Here is a 25,269-nt window from a genome sequence, read left to right on the forward strand (position 1 = left end):
CCTCCAGCTGACAGACCAGAGGAAGCCAGTGGGAGGGGGCGGGGGGTGTAGATGGCACTGACTTAGCGCCAAGTGCTGCATGGGAAAACTTGTGTAATTTTCTCTGGAAATATCCTGAGCCCACAGGATGAGCACAGGCAGGAGCCACACCACTTTATACCCTTAAGAGATCGTTCTAGTATTTCTTTCCTCCTCAGCGTGTCCTAGACAGAGGTCAGACCCCAGACTGCAGGGACATATACTGAGCCCTTTGAGTTACCTGTTGAATAAAGTCTTTCTTGACCTTAAGGGATGGAGGAAGCCCTCCCAAATCCCTTCACAATCACTTCCCTCTCCACCCTTTTATATCCTTAGTGTAGCTGAGCGGTTTCAATGATCACGTGACAAGCTCTCAGCTACTTTTGTGGTAAATTTTGCATACAGGCTAGCACTTCATTTGGAATGTAGCATCTACTGTAAGTTGAGAGCTGAGTCAAAACTTTAACATTATATCTTGTGATATGTGAAACAGAAAAAAAAAGAAAACTGGGAAAACCCTAAGTGTTTATCAATATTGGTTCAGTGCACTGTAGAATACATGCAGTGGTTAAAAAGAACAAGGCCTGTTTCGATGTGTGAACATGAGATGGTATCCAAGCTGTATTACAGGGAAAAGCAAGCATCTTGTATTGTCTTAGTTATGTCTAAAAGGAGAGGGAAAGATGTTCACATCTTGTCTTTATGTGCATAGAATATTCCTGGATGTACATACTAGAAACTGGATTGTCCACTAATTCTAAGTAAGGGGCTTTAAAGGTCAGAGTTCAGGGGAAGAGTTAGCTCTTACTGTGTAGGGTGTCTCTGAATTTTTTTTTTTTTTACTGTAAGTATATATAACATTTTCAATTCCCAAAGGATTATAGAGTCATTTAAAATGGTGATTATGAAAATTAATGAAGCAATATGGAAAATTTTATGATGTAATGTTAAATGAAAAAAGCAAGATTCAAAGTCATTATGTGCGTTCTGATTTCAGTCATGCAAAGGTAAGCAAACGAATGAAGACATGACAGACATGAACAAAACTTGAGTAGTTTTGTTATGGTTGCTGAGATTTTCTGTACTTATAAAAATTAACTTTATTGAAGTATATACACAAAAACGCACCCATTTTAAGTATACATTTGGATGAATTTTGACAAATTTATACACCCATGTAATCAAGTTACAGAACATTCCATCATTCCCCAAAGTCTCTTTGCCCCATCCCATTCAATCTTGACCTGCAATCAGTAATGTCTCTAGAAATTAGATTTGGCTTTTCCAGAGTTTCGTATAAATGGAATCATACAGTGTGTACCCTTTTTGTGTCTGGGACTTTTTGTCTCAGCATACTGTTTGTATCCATCCTCCTCTTCTTCCTCAGTAAGTCCTGGTCAATGTACCTAGCTAAAAGATTACACCTCCCAGCGTTCCTTGCAACTAGATGTGGTCATATGATAAAATGATGACCAAAGAAACATAACTAGAAGGGTCATGTGGTACTTCTGGAAAGCTCTGTAAAAGTGAGAGGCAGACAACCTTTTTCTTTTCTTCCCCTTTCTCTTGCTGATGGCCTGGAATATGGACTTGATGAATGGGGCTCCAACAGCCATCTTGGAATATGAAGTGACCCTCAGGATAACCAGGAAAAGAAAATGAGCCTAGGTCTCTGATGACACAGTGGAGCTGTCATACCAGTTTGACTCCCTTCCTTTCAGACTGCTTTTAAATGAAAAAACATATATATATCTTGTTTAAGTGCAAATATTTGGGGTTTTTCAATTATTTGTAGTTGAAACTAATGCTACTTACTCCATAAGCCTTCTAGCACTATCTGATGTTTTTAAATTTTGTATATGTTTGATTAAAAAATAAATTTTAATTAAAAAATAAGCTTTTATACCAAAATCTGGCAAAAACAGTTCAAGAAAAACATCACAGACCGATGTCGCTCATAAACATAGATACAAAAATTCTTGAAAAAATTTTGGCCAACTGAATCCAGCAATATGGAAAAATAATGCACCATGACCAAATGTGGTTTCCCAGGAATGAACGGTCAACTCAGCATTCAAAAAACAATCAGTGTACTTGACCACATTAACAGAATAAAGGATTAAAAATCAAGCAATCAGGGGATTCCCTGGTGGCGCAGTGGTTGGGAGTCCGCCTGCCCATGAAGGGGAAACGGATTCGTGCCCTATTCCGGGAAGATCCAACATGCCGCGGAGTGGCTGGGCCCGTGAGCCATGGCCGCTGAGCCTGCGCATCCGGAGCCTGTGCTCCGCAATGGGAGATGCCACAGCAGTGAGAGGTGCGCATACCGCAAAAAAAGAAAAAAAATTCAAGTAATCAGCTGAATAGATGTAGAAAAAGCATTTGAAAAAAAAATCAATCGTCCTTCACGATAAAAATGCCCAAAAAACTGAGCATAGAACTGAACTTCTTAAACTTGACAAAGGGCAATTCTGAAATAAAACTACAGCTAACCACATACTTCATGGTGAAAGATTTAATGATTTCCCCGGAGAGAGGGAACAATGAAAAGATAACTACTCTTAACCCATCTGTTAAATGAGCAGGAGTGTGTGTGTGTGTGTGTATGATAAAATTCACCACGATAATTTTAGAGTGTACAATTCAGTGGCATTCAGTACATTCACAATAATGTGTAAGCATCACCACTATCTAGTTCCAGAATTTTTCATCACCACAAAAGGAAATCCTGTACTCCCCATTCTCTGCTCCCTCCAGCCCTAGGCAACCACTAATCTAATATCTGTCTCTATGGATTTGCCTCTTCTGGGTATTTCCTATAAATACAATCATACATTATGTGGCTTCCTTCACTGAGTATAATGTTTTCAAAGTTCATCCACGTTGTCACATACATCAGTTCTTCATGCCTTTTTATGGCTGAATAATATTCCACTGTATGGAGAGACCACATTTTGCTTATCCAGTCATCTGTTGAGGGACAGGTGTGTGTATTTAACAGAAAGATAGCCTTTACCCTCAAGGAATGAATCTCTATGGTGGGATTTCAAGCATAACATCAAACAGGAGATAAGAGAGCTGGGAGCAAGGGCCTTTCTCAGGACTTTCAAGTCACAATTTAGAAATCACTTATTCTGTGACTAGCTCTGTGGGAGTGGCAATGAGGCAGGATGTCTAATGGTACATGCTCCCCACAGGTGTCAAGGCTTCCAAACCACTTCTGCCTGGTAGGGAGGTTACTACAGGACAGCATCTGGCAGGCTCTTGGAATCAAAGCTTACATCTCAGGCTACTCACCCCCCATTTCACTGGGGGAGGACATGTCATAAGAATAACTAGGATTCCACACACAGGCTGTTTGCACAAGCATAAAGGAAGGGAGGATCTGAGTGATCCACTGGATAATTTAATCCCCACATCAGCCCAATTGCTGTCCTGGGTTCTTTCAATGACATATATACACACATTAAAATTAATCATGCAACTTCTAATAAGGCACCAAATAGGTCTTCTTAAAGGTAGTTAAATCAATCCAGTTTGAAAACGTTTGGCTGGGCCAAGCTTTCTTTGTGAGGCTAAGTACTGTAGTGGTTCAGAACAAAGGCTTTAGAATCAGGTAGACCTACATTCAAACAGTGCCTCTGTTACCATTAGCTCTGGGAATTTAAACAGGAGATACAAGCTCAATTGCTTCACCTATAAACTGGGAACAGTAGTTAACAGTAGCAAACTCAGTGGATTCTTACCACCATATGTGAAGAATGCAGCATGGTGCCTAGGAGAAGCAAATTTTAATGTTATTATTAAAAATCACCATCGTCCATGTTTACCGAGATTTTATGAAAGGACAGACTAAGGATCGCCACTGCCAACTCTGCCTTATTCGATACAATTAAACCATGAGCTTAAATGGTTCAAATTGATCCCATCATCTTACCTTCCTATAGATTTCATCCAGTAGCTGAATTTGAGGGAGGCAAAGAAAAAGGACCCACAGAAAACTTTCCCAGTTGAAGACATTTTTATTTTGGTAACGCACCTGAGTCCCTGGCAGGATGGGCCTGTCCTCCCCAGGGGCAATGGGGTGTTTGGGAGAGGATGGGGGCCCTGCCCTGAGGGGGCAGCTGGGGGGTGAGGCAAAGAGCTTGGTGACAGTGATAGGTCACAAAGGGCATCAGAGGATAAATAGGCTGTGCCAGGGTGTTAGGCTGACAAAGTGGTTAATTCTCTCAGTAGGACTGAAGTTCACCACAGCCTCTTGGGGAGATAAAAACCCAGAAGCAGAAATGAGGTGAGGCGGAGGGGAAGCCTACCATACCTCTCTACACACTTGAAGAGATTCAGCGTGGGCTCCAGGTGCCCTACAGCATCCTCGCTGTGATCATCTGTGGCCCTACCCACACCCCTGCCTCTAGGAGACCCTGAGGCAAACGTGGGGGTTTACGGGGCGGCTTTGGAAGACCTGCCGTAGGGCCACCTGTGTGACGCAGGAGCACCGCAGCTCGCTCTTCTGCCAGTGAGGCCGAGGGACGGAGGGGACAGGGGCCCACCTTAACCGCGCTGCCTGTCGTGATCAAAGACAGCCATGAGTGGGGACTCTCTGCTCCCGTATCACACGGCCCGGAGCAGCAGCTGGGTGGACCTGTTCAACACCACCACGGGGAAGCTGCAGCAGCAACTGCACAAGGGCGAATACGACATATTCAAGTACGCAGCAATATTCGAGAGCGACTTTATCCAGGTCACGAAGAGGGGAGACGCGATTGACGTGGACAACTGTGCGGCATGGTGACCATGGGCATCACACCCACCAGCCCCGTCCTCCCACTCCCAGACGTCATGCTGCTGGCCGAGCACAGCCAGGCCACCAAGGGGAAGAGCCACAAGGCTGCAAAGACCTTAGAGCTCACCAGGCTCCTTCCCTTGGAGTTCGTGAGGATCTCCACTCACAATCGTGAGAAACAACAGCTGCACGTGAAGCTTGCCACTGGCCGCTGCTTCTACCTGCAGCTGTGTCCCCCTCTGGACGTGCGGGAAGACCGCTTCGCCGAGTGGTAACAGCTGATTTACCTCCTGGGACCACCAGTGGACAGTGAAAGCAACACCTATGCCGTTCCCGTCTGGGACATGACCTATATGCCTGTGTTCGAGGAGGAGGACAGGTGGAGCCCGGCCGTGGAGGATTTCCAAGGAAAGGGGGATCAGGAACAGGTGAGCATCAGCAGCCTCCACACGTGCTCTGAGGTGGCCGGGGCCACGTCTGCAGCTTTTGCTGGGGGGGAGGGGATCCAACTGGACTCTCACAAGCCCGATACCATGCCCGATGTGGCCACTGCGAAAGCAAAACCTACTACAGGGCTTGACAAAGCGTCAGCATCGCAGTCAACGACAAAGGTGGAGACAGCAGGGGTGGCAGGAGGCACCGCAGCGGGTGCTTTGAGCACGGCAGTGATCAAGTCTCCTGCCGCTGAAGAGCGGAGCACGGCCATAGCAGCCACAGCCAGCAACGGGCCCGGAGGAAGCAAAACCAACATAGCCACTGGGGACACTGCCACAACATCCCTGAGGAGCGGGAAAACGGCCTTGGCAGGTGCTGAGAACAATTCAGAGTATGCTTCCAGCACGTCCACCAGCCTCTCCCCAGAGGCCGGCATGACTGTGGTCGGAGCAGAACCTACCAGCAAGGCTGTCAAAGGCAGAGCCGACAAGGACGATGAGGGGACCCTCGTCTCAAGCTTGCCGCAGGAAGGCAAAGTGAGTGAAGGGGATGGCAGCGCACAGAGAGTGTCCCAAGCTCGCAAGGGAAGAAGGGAGAGGAGGGAGCACTGGGGAGAGGAGAGAGCTCTTACGAGCCCCTCGCTCTGCAGTTCCATGGAAAGCCACCACAAGGCAGCGGGGAGCAAGACAATCCCCAAAGCAGCGGGCCCGTGCTCAGGCGGCCGCAGAGCCACTAGAGAGGACCAAAAGGCCAAAGGCCACGGCAGCCCGGGGGGCAGCGAGCAGGGCACTGCTCACAAGGACATCAGCCGTGCTCCCATCACCAACGAGTCCAGGACCTCGCACAAATAGGGCAGGAGCTTATCTCCAGCGAGTTCAGGTCCCAAGAGACTCAGCAGGATCAGCTCTTTCTTCAGGAATGTGAGAGCCAGACTTACAACAAAGACAGTGGCCTCATCACACAATAAACATGGGAGCATCCTGGCGAAGCCAGTGGAAGGGACCCGAATGGAGGCCATCACAGAGACAGCAGAGAGTGGCCAGGGGCTGGAAATCACTGGTGTGACATCTGAGACCATGGAGCCAGTGACCGTTGAAGCCCATCAATAGGACCTAGACCTGGGAGCTGCAAAGCGGACCAGGGCTCAGGGAAATAACTCTGGAGAGGCCATTTCGGCTTCCTTACTGCAATTTAAATAAAAAAACATACAATCTGAAAATGCATGCAGTGTTTTGTCTGATTTCTAGGTCCTGAAGCCCAGCCGTAGCCTCACTGTGGATTCTGTGATGTCAGCTGTGCCACAGTCTGAGACCCAGCGTCCAGGCAAGGGCAGCCCCACCTCACACGCATGCTCAGCGCCAACAGCACTGCTCCATCTGGCTTCCACTCCTTTCTGGCTTTGCCCCCCAGGGCCATGGCTCAAAGTCAGACTATGGTTTGGGAAGCTCTCCTTCATTATCCCCCTATTCTTTTTTTTTGGCGGTACGCGGGCCACTCACTGTTGTGGCCTCCCCCGTCACGGAGCACAGGCTCCGGACTCGCAGGAGCAGCGGCCATGGCTCACGGGCCCAGCCGCTCCGCGGCATGTGGGATCTTCCAGGACCGGGGCACGAACTCATGTTCCCTGCATCCTCAGGTGGACTCTCAACCACTGCGCCACCAGGGAATCCCCCCCCCATTCTTTTTATAAACGCTTATTCCCCCTGAAGGTCTGTAAACAGAGCCAGAACAGGACTCATGTCCCCTCGGGCTATTCAGTGGACAGAAATAAGGGCGGCAGTATGAGCTAGCAATCAGAATAGCAAGCACTCTCATCTAGACTTAGCCGTTCCCTGCCCAGGTATATACCCTGGAGAAACACACATGGTCTAAGAAACAACTCTGAGAATGTTTAGAGCAAAAATGACTTAACAGCAAAACACGGGAAACAGCCCACATTTCCATCAGCAGAATTCATACAGCACGATATGATGAGATTGGAATATTCAATAGTGAAAAATAAATGAGCTACACACATTAGCATAGATCAACTTCTCATGATTTTTAAAAACATCAAATGAATGGGATACAGTTCCACTCATGGAACCATTCTGAAACAAGCTCAAACAACGGATTGCACATGGTACATGTTTTAAAAAACGGTAGCTAAAACTGAGGGAAGAGTAAACACAAAATTGAGGACAGTTTTCTCTAGGGTGGAAAGGCTAGGTCAAGGAGGTTGACACAAGGCTGTTAGTGCTGCTGGGAATTGTTCTGTCTCTTAAGCAAGATGGTAGGTACACAGGTGTTGTATTTCTCACATTATACTAACTCTGAAATCAGGATGGTCCTACAATCACCGTGGCAGTTCTGATGAAGTTATTGCCAATGCCTTTCTCTTTTAATCACTTGTATTTATGCACAAAAAAGATGTCAGGAAGGCTTGGCATCTTTAAAGTACATTTATTTAAGATAAAGTACAAGAGCACTTGTTTGGTTATTAGGAAAAGAAGGAACGATATGCCTATTTTACAGATGAGAACACTGAGGCTCAGAGAAGGTAACCTGCTCCAGTCGCACAATGGGATCTTTGCAGAACAGTGATCCACCAGCCCACTTTTCTATGCAAAGCCCTGTCTGTAGTATGCGAAGGAAGCAAGCAAACAAGCCTGAGATAGGACCAGCACAAGAACCCGCGGCACCACCATCCTTACCATCAAGTTCCAAAACTACAGAGATGAGCATCAATTTTACTAGATTGAGGGGAGGGAGGGGTGGGGGCTGGGAGCCGGTTTTCGAACTTCAGTGAGCTCACAGCTCTTAGCTGACCTTATCTCGAGAGCATCCAGTCCACCCTTGAGCTGTGTCTGGCTCCCAGGGTTCTACCTCTAGCCTCTGGCATGACCCGGGCTGCGGCCAGAAACAGGCTCCCACCTGGAATTCCAGCATTCACTCCTGGAACGTCCAGCATCCAGTCCTCCTCCAGCCACTAATTCAACTTTTGAATGCCCTGCTCAGAAGGGTTTCTCCACATCAAATCTGCAGGAAATTTTTTCTTCTGGGGCTCCAAAACCAAATCCTTAAACCTCACACGAGGGAGAATATTTGATAGGTCAGAGCATCCTTGTTGATTGGACCTCCAGTTTGTGACTTCCACAGACCTCATCACGGGAGGCTGGGGAGAGGTCGCTTCTGTTGGTGGACGGAATGGTGGGCACTTGGTGGGGAGCACTGATGAGAAAGGGAGACAGCCCAAGACCTACACATATGCATTGTTTCCCCTGGCCAAACAAGGTTCCCGACCCCAGAATTAACCCAGAGTTTCCCAGAAGACTAGGAGCTGCAGGGAGCCGCAATTAATGCTTTACTCTCCACCAGCTTTTCCTTGGACCCAAGGAGGAGAAATTACAAAAAGATCACATCACACTCCTTTGATCTGATGATTTCCACACAGGCAAGTGCAGGGAAACACTAGTCTGAAGGAAGAAAATGCATTAAAAACACGTGCACAGGGACTTCCCTGGTGGCGCAGTGGTTAAGAATCCGCCTGCCGATGCAGGGGACCCGGGTTTGAGCCCTGGTCCAGGAAGATCCCACATGCCACGGAGCAACTAAGCCCGTGCGCCACAACTACTGAGCCTGTGCTCTAGAGCCCGCGAGCCACAACTACCAAAGCCCGCATGCCTAGAGCCCACGCTCCCCAACAAGAGAAGCCAAAAATGAATTATAAAATAAATTTACAGAAAAAAAAACACGTGCATAGCCCTTAGCTGTTTATAAAGTTCTTGAATGTGTGTGCCCCCTTCCGATTCTCATGTCTTTCCATTTTGCAGATAAGCAAACGGAAGTTCAGAGCATTTAAAGGACTTGCTCAAGGCGGCAGGTGATGGTGCAGAGAGGGAGCTACCTCGGTGCAACTTTCAGACAGTGTGTCACCCCGGTCCCGCACAGAGGTACACAGATGGTGGAGGAGACAGGACAGCACGAATAATGATCATAACTCTGAGTGACAAATACAATGAGAGACGTGTGTTTGGGGACTGGATCTATTCAGAGGAGGGGTTCTGGGGCATGGGAAGGAGTTGTGGGTTAGGGAAGGCTTCACAGGGGAACTGGCACTCACCATCATCCACGTTTACTGAGATTTTATGAAAGGACAGACTAAGGATCGCCACTGCCAACTCTGCCTTATTCGATACAATTAAACCATGAGCTTAAATGGTTCAAACTGATCCCATCATCTTACATTCTTATAGATTTCATCCAGTAGCTGAATTTGGGGGGGGAAAGGAAAAAGGACCCACAGAAAACTTTCCCACATGAAGACATTTTTATTTTGGTAATGCACGTGAGTCCCTGGCAGGATGGGCCTGTCCTCCGCGGGGGCAATGGGGTGTTTGGGAGAGGATGGGGGCCCTGCCCTGAGGGCGCAGCTGGGGGATGAGGCAAATGGCTTTGTGACAGTGATAGGTCACAAAGGGCTTTGTAACACTGATAGGTCACATAGGGCATCAGATGATAAATAGGCTGTGCCAGGGGGTTAGGCTGACAAAGTGGTTACTTCTCTCACTAGGACTGAAGTTCACCACAGCCTCTTGGGGAGATAAAAACCCAGAAGCAGAAATGAGGTGAGGCGGAGGGGAAGCCTACCATACCTCTCTACACACTTGAAGAGATTCAGCGTGGGCTCCAGGTGCCCTACAGCATCCTCGCTGTGATCATCTGTGGCCCTACCCACACCCCTGCCTCTAGGAGACCCTGAGGCAAACGTGGGGGTTTACGGGGCGGCTTTGGAAGACCTGCCGTAGGGCCACCTGTGTGACGCAGGAGCACCGCAGCTCGCTCTTCTGCCAGTGAGGCCGAGGGACGGAGGGGACAGGGGCCCACCTTAACCGCGCTGCCTGTCGTGATCAAAGACAGCCATGAGTGGGGACTCTCTGCTCCCGTATCACACGGCCCGGAGCAGCAGCTGGGTGGACCTGTTCAACACCACCACGGGGAAGCTGCAGCAGCAACTGCACAAGGGCGAATACGACATATTCAAGTACGCAGCAATATTCGAGAGCGACTTTATCCAGGTCACGAAGAGGGGAGACGCGATTGACGTGCACAACTGGGGCGGCATGGTGACCATGGGCATCACATCTACCAGCCCCGTCCTCCCACTCCCAGACATCATGCTGCTGGCCCGACGGGCCACCGGCTGTGAAAAGCACGCCGAGCGCAGCCAGCCCACCAAGGACAAGAGCCACAAGGCTGCAAAGACCTTAGAGCTGAGCAGGCTCCTTCCCTTGGAGTTCGTGAGGACCTCCACTCACAATCGTGAGAATCTCCACTCACAATCATGAGAAACAACAGCTGCACGTGAAGCTTGCCACTGGCCGCTGCTTCTACCTGCAGCTGTGTCCCCCTCTGGACGCGCGGGAAGACCGCTTCGCCGAGTGGTAACAGCTGATTTACCTCCTGGGACCACCAGTGGACAGTGAAAGCAACACCTATGCCGTTCCCGTCTGGGACATGACCTGCATGCCTGTGTTCGAGGAGGAGCAGGACGGAAGGAGCCCGGCCGTGGAGGATTTCCAAGGAAAGGGGCATCAGGACCAGGTGAGCGTCAGCAGCCTCCACACGTGCCCTGAGGTGGCCAGGACCACGCCTGCAGCTCTTGCTGCGGGGGAGGGAATCCAACTGGACTCCGACAAGCCCGATACCATGCCCGATGTGGCCACTGCGAAAGCAAAACCTATGATAGGGCTTGACAAAGCATCAGCATCGCAGTCAACGACAAAGGTGGAGACAGCAGGGGTGGCAGGAGGCACCGCAGCGGGTGCTTTGAGCACGGCAGTGATCAAGTCTCCTGCCGCTGAAGAGCGGAGCACAGCCATAGCAGCCACAGCCAGCGACGGGCCCGGAGGAAGCAAAACCAACATAGCCACTGGGGACACGGCCACAACATCCCTGAGGAGCGGGAAAACGGACTTGGCAGGTGCTGAGAACAATTCAGAGTATGCTTCCAGCACGTCCACCAGCCTCTCCCCAGGGGCCGGCATGACTGTGGTCGGAGCAGAACCTACCAGCAAGACTGTCAAAGGAAGAGCCGACAAGGACGATGAGGGGACCCTCGTCTCAAGCTTGCCACAGGAAGACAAAGTGAGCGAACAGGATGGCAGCTCACAGAGAGTGTCCCAGGCCCGCAAGGGAAGAAGGGAGAGGAGGGAGCACTGGGGAGAGGACAGAGCTCTGACAAGCCCCAAGCTCTGCAGTTCTGTGGAAAGCCACCACAAGGCAGCGGGGAGCAAGACAATCCCCAAAGCAGCTGGCCCGTGCTCAGGCGGCCGCAGAGCCACTAGAGAGGACCAAAAGGCCAAAGGCCACGGCAGCCCGGGGGGCAGCGAGCAGGGCGCTGCTCCCAAAGGCATCAGCCGTGCTCCTATCACCAGTGAGTCCAAGACCTGGCACAAATCGGGCAGGAGCTTATCTCCAGCGCGTTCAGGTCCCACCACCAACATACTCAGCAGGATCAGCTCTTTCTTCAGGAATGTGAGAGCCAGACTTACAAAAAAGACAGTGGCCTCATCACGAAATAAACATGGGAGCATCCTGGCGGAGCCAGTGGAAGGGACCCGAGTGGAGGCCATGACAGAGACAGCAGAGAGTGGCCAGGGGCTGGATATCACCGGTGTGACATCTGAGACCATGGAGCCAGTGATCGTTGAAGCCCATCAATAGGACCTAGAGCTGGGAGCTGCAAAGGGGACCAGGGCTCTGGGAAATACCCCTGGAGAGCCCATTTCAGCTTCCTTACTGCAATTTAAATAAAAAAAACATACAGTCTGAGAACGCATGCCGTGTTTTGTCTGAATTTCTAGGTCCCGAAGCCCAGCCGTAGCCTCACAGTGGATTCTGTGATGTCAGCTGTGCCACAGTCTGAGACCCAGTGTCCAGGCAAGGGCAGCCCCACCTCACACACATGCTCAGCGCCAACAGCAGTGCTCCATCTGGCTTCCACTCCTTTCTGGCTTTGCCCCCCAGGGCCATGGCTCAAAGTCAGACTATGGTCTGGGAAGCTCTCCTTCACTATCCCGCTATTCTTTTTATAAATGCTTATTCCCCCTGAAGGTCTGTAAACAAAGCCAGAACAGGACTCATGTCCCCTCGGCTATTCAGTGGACAGAAATAAGGGCGGCAGTATGAGCTAGCGATCAGAACTCAGAGCACCTCATCTAGACTGAGCCGTTGCCTGCCCAGGTATATACCCTGGAGAAACACACATGTTCTAAGAAACAACTCTGAGACTGTTTATAGCAAAGGTAACTTAACAGCAAAACAAGGGAAACAGCCCAAATTTCCATCAGCAGAATTAATACAGCAGGATATGAAGAGACTGGAATATTCAATAGTGAAACATAAATGAGCTACACACATTAGCAGAGATCAACTTCTCATGATTTTTAAAAACATCAAAAGAATGGGATACAGTTCCACTCATGGAACCATTCTGAAACAAGCTCAAACAATGGATTGCATAGGGTACATGTTTTAAAAAAAACGGTAGCTAAAAATGAGGGAAGAGTAAACACAAAATTGAGGACAGTTTCCTCTAGGGTGGAAAGGCTAGTTCAAGGAGGTTGACACTAGGCTGTTAGTGCTGCTGGGAATTGTTCTGTCTCTTAAGCAAGATGGTAGGTACACAGGTGTTGTATTTTTCACATTTTAGTAACTCCAAAATCAGGATGGTCCAACAATCACCTTGGCAGTTGTGATGAAGTTATTGCCAATGCCTTTCTCTTTTTTCACTTTTATTTATGCACAAAAGTGATGTCAGAAAAGCTTGGCATCTTTAAATTACATTTATTTAAGGTAAAGTACAAGAGCACTTGTTTGGTTATTAGGAAAAGAAGGAACGATATGCCTATTTTACAGATGAGAACACTGAGGCTCAGAGAAGGTAACCTGCTCCAGTCGCACAATGGGATCTTTGCAGAACAGTGATCCACCAGCCCACTTCTCTATGCAAAGCCCTGTCTGTAGTATGCGAAGGAAGCAAGCAAACAAGCCTGAGATAGGACCAGCACAAGAACCCGCGGCACCACCATCCTTACCATCAAGTTCCAAAACTACAGAGATGAGCATCAATTTTACTAGATTGAGGGGAGGGAGGGGTGGGGGCTGGGAGCCGGTTTTCGAACTTCAGTGAGCTCACAGCTCTTAGCTGGCCTTATCTCGAGAGCATCCACCCTTGAGCTGTGTCTGGCTCCCAGGCTTCTACCTCTAGCCTCTGGCATGACCCGGGCTGCGGCCAGAAACAGGCTCCCACCTGGAATTCCAGCATTCACTCCTGGAACGTCCAGCGTCCAGTCCTCCTCCAGCCACTAATTAAACTTTTGAATGCCCTGCTCACAAGGGTTTCTCCACACCAAATCTGCAGGAACTTTTTTCTTCTGGGGCTCCAAAACCAAATCCTTAAACCTCACATGAGGGAGAGTATGTGTTAGGTCAGCGCATCCTTGTTGATTGGACCTTCAGTTTGTGACTTCCACAGACCTCATCACGGGAGGCTGGGGAGAGGTCTCTTCTGTTGGTGGACGGAATGGTGGGCACTTGGTGGGGAGCACTGATGAGAAAGGGAGCCAGCCCAAGACCTACACATATGCACTGTTTCCCCTGGCCAAACAAGGTTCCTGACCCCAGGATTAACCCAGAGCTTCCGAGAAGACTAGGAGCTGCAGGGAGACACAATTAATGCTTTACTCTCCACCAGCTTTTCCTTGGACCCAAGGTGGAGAAATTACAGAAAGATCACATCACATTCCTTTGATCTGATGATTTCCACACAGGCAAGTGCAGGGAAACACTAGTCTGAAGGAAGAAAATGCATTAAAAACATGTGCACAGGGACTTCCCTGGTGGCGCAGTGCATAAGAAGAGGAGGACAGAGGCACCGGGGCTTCTTCTCACGCAAGCACACAGCTCACCTGGCCCAGCGCTCCTGCATCCCTGTGGGCATGCAGTAGCCCTGGCATCCGGTAGGGGACACTGCAGGATCCACACCTGACTGGGACTTTCCCAACCCCTGGGGACCCCTCAGCCTCTGTGGAGCCCCACTGAAGGTCCTGGGTCACCTCATGGCACCATTTCTCAACCTGAAGTTCTATAGATTTTTCATAGATGTGTACAAATTGAATACAACACATTCAAAAAATGAAGGCAATTCAAAGTAATGCTAATTTAGGATGAGTTAAAGGGCCAGGATTCCAAATTAATTATGACCTTAAAATTAAATAACAAATACATCTGGTTTTATTACACTCTGAAAAGCAGTGTCTTCTATAAAGTTTTCATGTTGGGATATAGTAAAGCTATAAAATTTATGATTCGATTACCACAGCATCAGGATATTTTTAAATTAAAAAGCACAGGCAAGTTTGGATGGGGTGTTAAAGAAAGAAGAATGATTATTAGGGGAAAAGGGAACATTGCTGTTCTCTGCCCACTTCCACTGTGCTGGTCTCATGATGGGCCGTGTTGCGTGTGGGCTGGAGGGACAGGGTCACTACTCCCACCTGTGCCATCAGACCTCCCACTCCTCACAGTGCCCAGGTGGGAGGGACCCACACTTTTCACCCTGGAGCCCCAGAGCCTCCCCTTTCCTCTGCATCACTTTCACTGTTCAGGGGACCAGTCACTTGAATGCCGCCCAGCCAAATGCCCAGGTTAAATTGCCCCTGTAGGACATGTCTCTCTGCTACCAGAACACACCTGGCAAAGTGCAGCAAACAGGCCCCAGTGCCCTCGGGATGTGAGCCCTGGGGATGTCAGGGCCCAAAGTCACTTCCAGGGTCTGAGTAGCCCCCTGGGTCCCACACACCGACCCCAGGGAGCCCACCTCCCCACTGACTCCAGTCCCTGCCTTTGCGTGGCAGGTTCTGGTCTGACACCTGTGAAGACCGTGACCTAGAGGCCTCAGCCTGAGACTCAGAGGGGATGGAGCTTGTGCAGCGCCTGGCAGCTTAAATGAGACACGAGGCCAAGGAAGAAGGGCTGCCTCTCTGCTCCCCCTCCGCTCCTGAGTCAGCTAGTGAGTGCCGGTTACTTCCTGTCGGAGCTGTACAGATTTAGCATGAATTTTCGATATATGTTTTATTTTTAACACTGGAGGCTCTTACATCAAGCAAAATTGATCTCCTCCTTGGTTTATTTTTTAAACATTTCTATGTAAAATAACACACAAGTATAGAAAAGCACCCTCCACAAAGGGAGGGTTCAGTGAGTTACAGTGGGCGCTCCACTCTGGGGAGCAATAGTTTTTCCCTCTGTAAAAGCCCAGATGCTTCTGAGAAGCTCCTCTCAGCTTCCTTACTCTGGCCCCAGACCTCCACAGCGGAAATCCCAAAGGGACTGGATTCTCCCAGCCCTCCAGCGCCCTCCACTACTTTCTGATTGTGCTGCCACACTAATTTTGAGTTATTTGTGTGTAAATCACTGCACTTGGAATACACATGGAGTAACTGATTTCATTCTTATAACCGAGTAAGTTAGCACTTATTCTTCTCCCCTTCTACAGGGGGCTGCCAGGGTGCTGGGGACGTCCTGTATATTGAACTGGGTGTTCTTAACAGATATGTTTATATTTACAAGAAACCATAAAGCTCTACGCTTAAGATCTGTGCCCTGTACAATACACCAAGTAAACTTCAATTAGAAAGAGATGCAAAAAAAATTTCCCCGCAAAACAAACTTCAGGCCCAGGTGGCTTCCTCTGATTTCTACCAAACATTTAGGACAGAAATGATGCCCGTCTCCTACACACTCTTCCAGAGAACAGATACAGAGGGAACACACCCACACTGCTTTCATCGGACCAGGAGAATACTGATGTCATACCAGCAGCAGATATTACAGGACAGGAGAAATTACAGGCTAAACACTTCTGAATGTCGATGTCAAAATCCAAAAGCAAATATTAGCAGTCTAAATCTAGGGGTTTTCAGAAAGGAAGGAAACTGGGATTTCATGGCGGTATTTCCAGTGGTTGATGTGGACAGGATCACTGGGTGTTTGGGCGCTGCCTGGGAACGTGGAGAGAAGGGACAATGCCATCGGGTTAGTGGAATGAACATTTGGTGACAGAGATTAGGAGGGCCTGGGTCACCCTCAGAGACAGTCCTGGGATGGGATCTCTAGGCTGTGGCTATGGAGGGGTCCCTCTAGGAGGACATGGGCCTCTCTCCTGTGCCACTGCAGGGTCTAGGGATGGATGAGGAGTTTGTAGGGGCTGGATTTTGATGAGGAAGGAGGAGCAGGGAAGGTGCGCCCTCAGAGCCGGTGCAGCCACGGCCCCTCCCCAGACAGGCCGTAGCCCAGGCTACTCAGACAGTTGCTCACATCAAGAGTCAGGCGACAGTGGGGCACGCCAGCTTCACGCACTAAACCACCAGGCACAGCCCAGCAGGCCACTGTCCTCGTTAATCAGCACTAACTGTGCATCCAGCTGAAGACCAAGCTCATCTGTGAGAGACGTGCCGTGTGGGCAGCTGGCTTGGAGAGACCGGGCCTCTGAGCCACGTGGAGACAAGCCGACCACTGGTCAGACCACCAGGAGGCTCACCCGGTGTGTGAAGATGCTGAGGGAGGAGGGACGTAGATGGGACCCCCTGATCCTTCAAGGGACCTTCTTTCGGGGATATTTAACAGCTGTGGGGTCAGGGATCAACATGTAAGGGAGGCAGCTGGATCAGGCATGGGCCCTCCTGTTGGCTCAGACCCCTCCTGCCCTTGGAGCAACCATGGGGCAGGCAGGAGGATTGGGGGGATGGAGGGAGGGGAGCCCTGGGCTCAGGAGTCCAGGGCACCATCTAGAGGATTCAGGGGTTCAGGGATTTCTGTCCCAGGGAACCAACTACATTCCTGTCCCACATCCATCTGTCATCAGCTTTGCGACTCTGGGAAAGTCACTTAAAATCTCAACATTTTAGTGCCATGTACCATAAAATATGGATCACAGCGCCTGCCGTGAGTTCCCCACGGGGCTGATGTGGGAATCACAGGAGATGATAACAGATATTCTTCACAAGCTCTAAAGCATCACACCCATAACCTTCCCTGCCCCCCTGGCCTGTGGCATCCAGGTCCCCTCTCTGGAGGCAGCACTACCACATTTCTTGCTTATTCTTCCAGACATTTACTATTTGAACACTTAGGTAGCATTTATGAAGTACCCATCATTTTTCGTCAGGGTCTACCTGATTTGTTGTATTAAGCTTCATCATGTAATACTAATAAGTGGGCCCTATTAACATTTCCATTATCACAGAACAAGGAACTGAGGACAGAGGGTCTGCATAACTTTCCCAGGTTCACGTGGCTTCTGGTATGATTTGAATCCAGACCATTAGGCACCAGCCCCCACTCTGTCGGTCACTGTGCTGTGCTCCCTTTCTATATTACCTCACTAAATAAAGGCATGTCCCCGTGCAGTCAGCCTGCTGGCTATTTTAAGTGCACACCACATTGCAACACCCTCTTCTCAAGCCCAGCTTTGATTCACTCGACTCCCCTAAGAGGCTAGTGAACAAAGAGAACAGACGTGACCTGGAAATGAATTGACACCTCCGCATGGTCTTCTCCCACCAACATATCAATAGTTCTCTCAATTTTTGTTGTGTTTTCCAGGATCATGACTCGGGTACCAAGAAGAAAAGGAAGATTATAAAGGAATCAAACACAGGATGCACGAGAATATCATCTGCGATCAAGATAATCTGCTGGCCATCTGCAGCAGTGCTTCAGACACATCAGAATCAGCATCTGGCCAAACAACAGCGTAGGGACGCAAATAACACCCCCACTAACCACTCCATCGAAGGTACTGTGGAAATAATACCAGTAAGTAAATTCAGGAGTAATGGCTGTAGTTTGTACAGCAGAGCCTGGATCTGGCTGAGGGAGGATTGGGCAGGGAAGGTGCCCACTCAGAGCCCGTGCAGCCACTGCCCGCTCTTAGCCAGGCCTTAGTCCAAGCTGCTCAGACGACTGGGCAGTTCCTAGTCAGTGAGACCCTGGGGGCCTGTAAACTTCATCTGTTAAGCCACCAAAACACCAGCCCAGTAGACCCTGTTCCCAGCTAATGAATATTAACTGCTCATCATCCAGGTTTGGTCAGTTGAAGATGATGCTGATTCTCTGTGCATCTGTCATGTGGGCAGTTGGTTTGCAATGTCCTGGGTTCTGAGTCAGTTAGGGAGTCAAGTAGACTACTGGTCATTCAGGGTGGTCACCTGACCACCAGGAAGTCTCACTGCAAATCAGCTGCTAGAATCCAGTGCTGAGGGGGAAGGGAGGGGAGATGCACACATATTTGGATACCCCAGTCCATCAGGGGGTCTTCATTTGGGGGAAGGGCATTGTATTGGGGGTCAGGGATTGAAACGTAGAGCCAGGAGGTGGGTCCAGGTTTGAGCCATTCTCTTGGGCCAGGCACCTCCTCCGAGTACCAGCTGTCTCCCTGCAGCATCCTTGGGGCAGGAGGATGTGGGAAAGGGAGTGAGGAGAGCTCTTGGTTTGTGTATCCAGGGCATGAGCTCATGTCCATGTGTTCAGGAATCTCATTCCCCAGGGAATCAACTCCCTCCCCTGCCTCAGACCCATCACTCATTAGTGTTGTGACTCTGGGCAAGTTACTCAATCTCTCTAAATTTCAGTGCCCTGAACCATAAAATATGGGTCACAGCCCCTACTCTGCCCACCCCACAGTGAATCACAAGAAATAATATTCTTTCCATGAGCTCCAAAACTTCTTACTCATGTCATCAATGTGAAAAAGTAGGCACTATCCTCCTGTTTGTAGCCTCCTAGGTGCCCTTTCTGGAGACAACCTGCTTATTCTTCCAGGCATTTAATACTTGAACATTTATGTAGGTAGCACTTATGAAGTGCCCATCATTTTTCTTCAGGCTTTGTATTTACTAATTTTTAGACTCAGAACATAATACAAATAAGCAGGACCTATTAATATTTCCATATCAGGGCACTGCTCACAAAGAGATCAGCCGTGCTCCCATCACCAACGAGTCCAGGACCTCGCACAAAACAGGCAGGAGCTTATCTCCAGCGAGTTCGGGTCCCCCCACCAAGAGACTCAGCGGGATCAGCTCGGTCTTCAGGAATACGAGAGCCAGACTTACAAAAAAGACAGTGGCCTCATCACACAATAAATATGTGAGCATCCTGGCAAACCCAGTGGAAGGGACCCAAAAGGAGGCCATCATAGAGACAGCAGAGAGTGACCAGGGGCTGGAAATCACTGGTGTGACATCTGAGACCATGGAGCCAGTAACCGTTGAAGCCCATCAATAGGACTTAGAGCTGGGAGCTGCAAAGGGGACCAGGGCTCTGGGAAATACCCCAGGAGAGCTCATTTCGGCTTCCTTACGTCAATTTAAATAAAAAACCATACAATCTGAGAATGCATGCCGTGTTTTGTCTGAATTTCTAGGTCCCGAAGCCCAGCCGTAGCCTCACTGTGGATTCTGTGATGTCAGCTGTGCCACAGTCTGAGACCCAGTGTCCAGGCAAGGGCAGCCCCACCTCACACACATGCTCAGCGCCAACAGCAGTGCTCCATCTGGCTTCCACTCCTTTCTGGCTTTGCCCCCCAGGGCCATGGCTCAAAGTCAGACTATGGTCTGGGAAGCTCTCCTTCACTATCCCCCTATTCTTTTTATAAATGCTTATTCCCCCTGACGGTCTGTAAACAAAGCCAGAACAGGACTCATGTCCCCTCGGCTATTCAGTGGACAGAAATAAGGGCGGCAGTATGAGCTAGCGATCAGAACTCCAAGCACCTCATCTAGACTGAGCCGTTGCCTGCCCAGGTATATACCCTGGAGAAACACACATGTTCTAAGAAACAACTCTGAGAATGCTTATAGCAAAAATAACTTAACAGCAAAACACGGGAAACAGCCCAAATTTCCCTCAGCAGAATTAACACAGCAGGATAGGAAGAGACTGGAATATTCAATAGTGAAACATAAATGAGCTACACACATTAGCAGAGATCAACTTCTCATGATTTTTAAAAACATCAAAAGAATGGGATACAGTTCCACTCATGGAACCATTCTGAAACAAGCTCAAACAATGGATTGCATAGGGTACATGTTTTAAAAAAACGGTAGCTAAAAATGAGGGAAGAGTAAACACAAAATTGAGGACAGTTTCCTCTAGGGTGGAAAGGCTAGTTCAAGGAGGTTGACACTAGGCTGTTAGTGCTGCTGGGAATTGTTCTGTCTCTTAAGCAAGATGGTAGGTACACAGGTGTTGTATTTTTCACATTTTAGTAACTCCAAAATCAGGATGGTCCAACAATCACCTTGGCAGTTGTGATGAAGTTATTGCCAATGCCTTTCTCTTTTTTTCACTTTTATTTATGCACAGAAGTGATGTCAGAAAAGCTTGGCATCTTTAAATTACATTTATTTAAGGTAAAGTACAAGAGCACTTGTTTGGTTATTAGGAAAAGAAGGAACGATATGCCTATTTTACAGATGAGAACACTGAGGCTCAGAGAAGGTAACCTGCTCCAGTCGCACAATGGGATCTTTGCAGAACAGTGATCCACCAGCCCACTTCTCTATGCAAAGCCCTGTCTGTAGTATGCGAAGGAAGCAAGCAAACAAGCCTGAGCTAGGACCAGCACAAGAACCCGCGGCACCACCATCCTTACCATCAAGTTCCAAAACTACAGAGATGAGCATCAATTTTACTAGATTGAGGGGAGGGAGGGGTGGGGGCTGGGAGCCGGTTTTCGAACTTCAGTGAGCTCACAGCTCTTAGCTGGCCTTATCTCGAGAGCATCCACCCTTGAGCTGTGTCTGGCTCCCAGGCTTCTACCTCTAGCCTCTGGCATGACCCGGGCTGCGGCCAGAAACAGGCTCCCACCTGGAATTCCAGCATTCACTCCTGGAACGTCCAGCGTCCAGTCCTCCTGCAGCCACTAATTAGACTTTTGAATGCCTTGCTCAGAAGAGTTTCTCCATACCAAATCTGAAGGAACTTTTTCTTTCTGGGGCTCCAAAACCAAATCCTTAAACCTCACATGAGGGAGAGTATGTGTTAGGTCAGCGCATCCTTGTTGATTGGACCTTCAGTTTGTGACTTCCACCGACCTCATCACGGGAGGCTGGGGAGAGGTCTCTTCTGTTGGTGGACGGAATGGCTTCCATATCAGAGCTGCTGCGTGCCTAATCTGAGAGCAGAGAGTGACAGTGGGAGAGCTTCTCACTCCTTTTATATCTGATGGCTCCGCCTGCCTCTGTGACATGTCCATTGTATGTGTCACAGAGATAGGGCGGGCGGGGCAGGGGGTGATGCAGGGGGCACATGCAAGCCCAGTTGGTGGAGAAACCCCAGCCCAAAGGCAAAGGGCGGGGCCCCTTCTGGACTTTCTAATGGCTGGGTCTTCTCGCTGTGGGTGGCAGGTGTTTGGCACGGGATGGGCCACCATGCGGAGACTGTTGGGGACTGTGGAAGCCTTCTCCTTCAGAGCTCACCCTGCCTGGGCACCGGCTCTGGAGGCCCCTCAGCCGTGCGTATGTATCGGCCAGCCCTTCCCCACCACGGGGCCCAGAGGCCAGAGCCTGCTCAGAGCTGAGGGTAGGAGGCACCCAGAGCTTGCCAGGGTGTGGGCCACCTCCTCCGGGGACCTCCCCAGCTTCTCTGCGAGGCCTGGAGACAGGATTGCCTTCTCCAGGGCTGCTCAGCTGCCAGCATCACCATGAGCCAGCTGGCGAAGGTTTCTGAGCAGGAGATGCAGAGCCCTGATCTGACTGGATGCTGCACCCCACGATGTCCCTTCCTGGCAGGTAGGTTCTTTCTTCACTTCTTTTTTGAAATTTGGTCAAACAACATTTAAACCTTGCACTGTTCTTCAGGGTATACAGATGGTAGTGGCTTAGCCGGGATTTGAAGCAAGCCTGTGTGATTCCAGAGCTCGTGCTCTGGACTGTGGTCCGTCCTTATCATATATGCTTCATGTGTTACTTGTTTTTCTTTTTTGCTTGTAGTCCTTATGGTACTTAGCCCTAAGTGCCATATCTGTAACGAACAGCTACACTGCCCTGTAGGAGGTCTTCTTTTGTTCAACGCATGAATTGGTCATCCACCACACTGTGTTCTAACGTCAGAAGATACAGGTCAGGGACCACCAGTTGTCAGCATAGCACCATTCCACATTTCTAACTGAGGCTTGAAGGCCGGATTTTCCCTTTGTCTAGTTTGAAGGATCCAGATATGTAAAGATTATAGTCTAGATAAATCATGGGCTATCCTGAAAGAAATTCACCAGTGAATTGTTCCGTATGGATTAGAAGCCAGTTTCTCTGGCCTTCCTGGAGTATATCCAGCAAGGCGTCTCATTCATGTCTAGAAAGCAAATATATCATTTATTGCAACTTCAGCGTGGAGCCATGTATTGGTTTAAAGTACGATCAACACAATTTGGTCATTGTGAATATGCCAGCTGGGTCCACTCTTTATTACACATATGTAACTCTAGAGATTCTTATGCCCAAGAGAGGAGACGTACTCTTGGGTGTCTAGGACAAGGGAAACATGTGTTGTTATTCAGGAGCTGGAAGCTTCAGCATGACAGGAAAGAATTGAACAATCCTGGTCTACACATCACTTGACCTTGTTTAAAACTTGTTTCTTTGGCTTGCTTCATTGGAGTGTTTTTTCTCTCCTGGGGCTGACATTGTGTGTTATGTAGCACACATGTGACATGTAGAAGTTTCAGAACCCAGAATCCTAGAGATCAGTCAAAATGTATTTATATATTTTTGTTCAAAATCTATTGAAAATAACACTGGGCATAATTCATATATTCCAAAATTAGTTGGACCCTCTGCTCATGAGATTCTTTTTATGGTCTGTCACAGCAAATTTGGACTTCCATCCCCAATAAACTTTGGGGTTGGAGGACACAAGAAGCTTTTGCTAAGACCTAAATTCTGTCTGAAAAAAAAGGGTAAATATTACAAGCCCTTTCTAACTTCTCCAAGAGCAGAAATGATTTACAGCTGTGGCATTGAACCCTAATTCCTCGATCTCATTTGAGAAGAGTTCAGTAAGAAACAATGTCTTGATTTTTGTTTGTTTGGTTTCTTCCCTGTTTTCTCATCTTGCTTACCAAGAATCCATTTTAATTCAAGAGTTAGTATGGCAGCAGGCTGAGTGTTCCCTGGAGCTCATTAAATGACTTTTTTTTCCTAAAATGACTTTTGTCTCCTTGTTTTCAGCCCCTCTTCTTTCCTCTGCCCTTTACTATAACCAGAGCTCAGCAAAAGCTGACTGGCTTTGTACAGACCTTGCTTAGGGTTAGTCTTTTCTTCATTATTTTATTCATGGCTCCTCCATTTCATTGTTTGCCTTCTCCAAATGTGTTGAAATCTTTCTGTGTGGATGACTTCCAAAATGCCTTGGCTTTTATTGGTTGATTAATTTTGGTATTTCTACAGTTTTATTTAAATATGGTTTCAGGAGGAACAGAAAGTGAAGATGTTTCCTTGTCTGCCATCTTGAGCTGAAAATCCCTGTGGATTTTAGCATCCAATGTTCCCATGGGAAAAAACCCAACCTTGGCATTAATAGATGTGACACTCAAGATTTCAGCTTTTCTTGAGCAATCACTAAAGATTTAATATGTGGTCATTTCTAATGGGAAAATAATAACTATCTTATGGAGTAGATTTGAGGATTAAAGTAGAGAATGAACATGAAAATGCTTTGTCAGGCTTAAAAATCTATAAAAATGTTTTCTGTTATTATTTGATTTGTTGCTATTTCAACTTTACTCGACAGTTGTTTATGACCTTGCTTATGTGAGAAAATGCCCTCTGGTTTTTTGTTTTGAAAGCCAGAATATATTTTTCAATAGCTCAATGGAAATGGCATCATTTGTGAAGGTTAAGGGTGAATGGATAAATGTTTCTTGACACCTATCACTTTACAATATTTTCAGGAACTAATTGACACATGTATCCCTCTTCCAAATTTTGTTGAGCACCTCCTACGAGCCACATGCTTTACATCAGGTGTTGGAAAGCATTTTCTGGATTTTAAATATCTTAGGCTTTGTGGGCCATATACAGCTTCTGTAGCTTCTCCTCTTTCTTCTTCAACAAGCTTTCTAAACGTGAGAACCATTATTAGCTCACAGTCCCACAGATCCAGGCTGAGAGCCTGATTTGATTTGTGGCCATTATTTGCCGATTCCTGCTCTGTGTCCTCACTGAGGAGGGGGACCATGTTTGAGTAATCACTTCTTTGAATCAACTCTTGGTCTTCTGGGGCTTGTCCTTACTCTCCTACACTCTCTAATCAACATGGCATCCAGAGAGATCCTGTTAAAACATAAGTCAGATCCTGTCACTCAAATCTCTTCAATGGCTTCTTCACAGAAAAAGCAAAGTCCTCAAAGTGCCTCCACAGCCCTAGAAATGTGGGCCTCTGTTTCGTGTCTGACTGTTTCCTCCTCCTCTCCACTTTGCTCGCTCTGTTTTCCACACACTGACATCCTTTCTGCTCCTTGGATACTCCAAGCCCACTCTTGCCTCATTGGCTTTCCATCTGACTGTTCCCTCTACCTGTACTATTCACTTCCCAGATATGCTCCTTGCTCCCTCTTAAATTTTATCTTCCCCAGAAAGCCCTCAGGGATCACTTAGTTTCAGATCGCAACCTCCTCCTAGTAGCTAACAATCTCCATCTCCCTTCCCTGCTTGCTGTTTTTCTCCAGCACTTCCCTGATATACTAGTTATTCCATCCATTTATTTCATTTCTATTTACATATTTATACTTATGATTTTATATTTGCTTCTTTACTTTTGTCTCCCCCCTCAGCTCGAGAGAGGGTATATTCATCTGTGTTAATCACTGCTGTGTTTCCTGAACATGCCTATGAAACATACTGAAGAATGGTGCCCGAAATTTGGTAAAGGATCAATCAATTTTCTTGGCTGAATGAAGAAATATGTTCATAAATTAATGAACAAAT

The 25,269-nt window shown here is 48.2% G+C and overlaps 1 pseudogene across 1 annotated transcript; it reads left to right on the forward strand.

Annotated features, from left to right (window-relative positions):
* Positions 1-4,602: 4,602 nt before the first annotated feature.
* LOC309799285 (Golgi-associated RAB2 interactor protein 6-like) lies at positions 4,603-19,425 on the forward strand (annotated as a pseudogene). The gene is made up of 3 exons: positions 4,603-5,358; positions 17,885-18,077; positions 19,238-19,425. The product of its transcript is annotated as a Golgi-associated RAB2 interactor protein 6-like (transcript).
* The last annotated feature ends 5,844 nt before the right edge of the window (positions 19,426-25,269 follow it).

Source organism: Mesoplodon mirus (assembly GCF_964341445.2).
Source record: "Mesoplodon mirus genome assembly, chromosome: 3".
Taxonomy (NCBI): Eukaryota; Metazoa; Chordata; class Mammalia; order Artiodactyla; family Ziphiidae; genus Mesoplodon; species Mesoplodon mirus.